At 37.6% G+C, this 4039-nt stretch overlaps 1 non-coding gene across 1 annotated transcript; it reads left to right on the top strand.

Moving 5' to 3' along the window:
- Positions 1–3708: 3708 nt before the first annotated feature.
- On the top strand, positions 3709–3800 carry LOC112168552. Its single transcript, XR_002924313.1, has one exon. It is a non-coding gene; the product is annotated as a small nucleolar RNA snoR69Y (small nucleolar RNA).
- Positions 3801–4039: the final 239 nt, after the last annotated feature.

The raw sequence follows: 4039 nt of genomic DNA, 5'->3' as shown, positions 1-4039 counted from the left end.
AACATATGTTCTACATAATTGGGGCTTCAAACCTTGCCCCTAACAAAAAGATAGTTAGTTACACATTGTTTTAAAAACCAAAATAAAACAAATAGAGAAAAAAAAAGAAAAAGATGATGGCGGATGAATGAGAAAGAGAGATAGAAGAGAAGCTGAAAGGCGTGGTCGTCTTCAACGTGTGCAGAAGCTCAATATATATAGGAGAAGTTCAGCCCTAGTTTCCTTCTTCAACAATGCTTTTAAAACCTTCCCTTGTTGCTTGAGGATTCCTTTAATTGGTGCACAATTAAATGATTTTCAAGCCTTGGTAATCTTGTTGTGATCTTGTAGAATTATTCTAGGACTCTCCATAATATTTGCAGTAGCAATAACTTTCCAAAAATGCCCAAGAAATCCGTCCATAGAAGATTTCTACCAAACTGTCCTCTTTTGACTAGGATTCAATTTCTGTCTCTGAAGCTTCCTTCTTGGACAAGGAACGACTTCGTCTTGACAAGTTTCTGGACGGTTCTTGACTCCCACGTGTTCTATGACATCATATATTCTATATTGATCAACAACCTTCTGGAAGAACTCCAAGAAAATAGCCGGAAAAGATCTTCCAAAAAGCTTCGTGAAAAGCTTACAGTTTCTGCCTTTTCGGGAACCTTACTTTGAATTTGATTTTCTGCTGCCTCGTTGATGCTTCTGAACAGTTTTTTGGCTTTAGTTAAAGTATAACATCATATCTTCAAGGATCGCTGGCCCTTTCTGCATAGGTGTAGCTGGAATGATACAAGAATGTCTCCTCAAAACCGTTCCCAGAAAGCTGATTCTGAAACTGCAGTTTTCTGCTTTGCAGCAACTGTTTTGTACAATGATTTCCGTGAACTTCCCTTGTAGTTTCTGGCCAAATGGTTGATCAATGTTGATCCTCTGCATCAGTACTTCATGATCCATTGCTCCCTTTCAGATCCTATTTCTCTTGAATCACTCCACGAACTACCTAAAAAGAAAACAAAGTTAAAAATGACTTTTTAATTAAAATAGCTAAGAAAAATGTAAAGGTTTGCACTTGTATTTATCGCATTTATGCTCCTATCATAATCACAAGAAGCGCTCTAACTCAAATTATATTGCATCTTTGCTTCAAATTTGTCTTCCAATTACTAAATGCAAAGCCCTAAGGTGATCAATCAAAGAACTTAAAGCATCAATTCAAATAGTGATTAAGCATTCATCGTTAAGAAACTATAAATCCATCAATATAACATCAAAAATACATAAACAATCATGCTAGGGCATCATGCTAACCCTAGAAAAATGTTTAGCAAAAAAATAACTAAATAAAACATAGGAACAACATAAAAAGAATGGAAGGGAAAAAGAAAGGGAAGATGGATGAGTCGTCTCCGCTCCTTAGGCATCTTCAATGTGCTCCCGAGACGTCCTCTTATGTGAAATTTGTGCTCCCTTATATAGGGCAGATTTCTACTCATCTCTGGCTTCAAGTTTCCTTGTAAAACTTGGGTTTAGATTCCTTTCTTCATTTGGAATGGGAAAACCTGGAAATATCTTCAGTAAAAGTAGGAATAAGTTCATCATTGAATCCTCATCTGAATTTGTTAAACATTCACTACGTCAATAAACTCATCGACGACAGAGCTCAGACAACAGAATGATTGTAGTCTGTTGTCTGAATATAGAGATATGCCATGGTAAATCAGTTTTCTTAAAAATGTTTTGTTTCAGACAACAGATTTCTGTTGTGCATTAAACTGAGATTGATTTAGTTTTGGTTGTTTGGAGTTTTTATTTTTTTATTTTTGTGAAATGAACTGTTTGAAAATGTTATGTATCAGACAACAGTTTTCTGTTGTGCAATAGCACTACGTTAATAAACTCATCAGACGACAGAATGGTTGTTTTCTGTTGTCTGAAAAATTTTAATGACATAATGGAAAAATTCTGTTGTCTGAATATAGTGATATACCATAGTAAATTCGTTTTGAGAAAAATGGTATGTTTCAGACAATAGATTTCTGTTGTATATTCAATGGAGATTCATTTAGTCCTGATTGTGTATTACCTATTTGTTTTCTTTTTTGGCACAACGTAAAGTGGAATTGGATGCACACTTCAAAGAAAAATCCCCCCTCTCCCCCTCAAAATTTATCAAACTGAAAACCTCCATAGCGAACTTCTCTCTTTGCTCTCAACCAAAGGTCCAAAACCATCGAACTGGAAATCCAGCGTCCTCAACCAAAATTTCTTGCCAAATCTTCGCTCAATCACTTGTAATCCAGCACCCTCAGCTCATATTACTGAAAGCCCAGAAGAACCTCACCCATCTCGCTCCGAAAAATAACTCATTTCAGATCTAAAACCTATGGGGGGACCTCCCTATGAAAACCTATGCTCTCCCTCTCTCTGGGTGTCTCCTCGTCGTTGTCGTCTCTCTCTCTCTCTCCTCGATGGCACCGGCACTCTCCCTCTTCCCTCGACGGTCGACGGCGCTCGCTCTTCTCAACAAGTGACAGCTTAGTCCCTCTCTCAAATCAAGAACTTGATATGTTCCTCTATCTCAGATTCGATCAATAGCATTCTGGGTTTTTACTCTCCATTTTTCTTGTAGTGTTACCAGCCTTCAGATCCTGAATGGGAAGCTTTTCAAAACATAAGCAACCAAGCTCACATAAACCAATTTCTCGATTCCTCTGGCCACCCGAAGCTCTCTCTCTCTCTCTCTCTCTCTCTCTCTCTCTCTCTCTCTCTCTCTCTCTCTCTCTCTCTCTCTCTCTCTCTCTCTCTCTCTCTCTCTCTCTCTCTCTCTCTCTCTCTCTCACACACACACACACATCGTTGGTGTTATTGTTTCAAAAGCAGGTTGCTAGAAATATCTGGTTGCCGATTTGCGTTTCTCTGTCTCCGCGTTTGTGAATTCCGCTGAGAAATTGGCAATGCAGCTTGAGATTGTGTGGAAAGTGATTTAAGCTGGCTTGTATCATTTTTATTGTGCTTAGGGGGGCTTCTTTTCGATTTTTCGGAAGGTGGATAATTTAGGTCTCTGAAGATTGAGGCTTGGATAAGGTAGAAAATTAAGGAGGTCAGGTATGGTAGGAAAAAGAGAGTAAAGAATTATTAGTAGTTTTTTTTTGAGTTTGGAAGAGACGGAGAAAGACCACAAGTAGTGTGAGTTTCTTCTTAGATGTAGTGTATCTGAAGAAAAGGATATTTTCAATTGTGGCATGGTGCTTTTGATGCCAAATCCGAGTTCTTGTAAGTGTTTGATTCCTTAAGATTGAAACTTTGAATGTTAGAGAGAACCCAATATGAACTGAGCCATTACTTGACTGTGTACCTTTGAATCGTAAAGATTCATACTTTCTGTTTATCAAGGTGAAGTTGCTTGCTTGTAATACTGATTCAGTTCTTCTAATCTGGGGTTATGTATTTTGGGATCTTATTCTGACGTGGGTTCTTTTGTTTGTTTGGATATTTTGATTAGGTAATTTTTGAGGAAGTTGAAGAAAGTGAAGAAGAGCAATAGACAAATCTTGGCTATCAATGACGTATTTATCTTACATTTCTGTTGATATAGCGCTTTATCTTTGAGGTCACATGGTCTTTTATTTAACCGATTGTGGGCTGGCTTCTTAAATTTGTTTCATGTTTGAAATAAAAATTGGGTTTAGTTTATGGTTACCAAGAACTGCATTGCTCGTTTGTTATTGCAATGATGATAGATGTGAATCCCAGCTCATTATGAGACCTTTTGTGGTCTGGGAATATACTTTGTCCACATATATCTGAGCCCAGATTCAGATTGAACAACAAAGTTATGGTTATAGTTTTTAATCAACAAAGTTATGATTAAATGCTGTGATTACTTAGTTGGAATGCCAATGCTCCAATGCATATAATGGCATGAAGTTATGAACTAATGGCTTTTCAAGTGTGGTATGGTGCTCTTGATGCTTATATAATAGGCGTGCGGCACACATGTGCAAGCTTGCATGCTCTCTAGCTCTCAATCACGAACTTCCTTATTGTGCTTTTT

The sequence above is a fragment of the Rosa chinensis genome, chromosome 5 (assembly GCF_002994745.2).
Source record: "Rosa chinensis cultivar Old Blush chromosome 5, RchiOBHm-V2, whole genome shotgun sequence".
Lineage (NCBI taxonomy): Eukaryota > Viridiplantae > Streptophyta > Magnoliopsida > Rosales > Rosaceae > Rosa > Rosa chinensis.
Note: the sequence above shows the minus strand (reverse complement) of the source record. Positions and strands in the feature narration are given on the sequence as shown.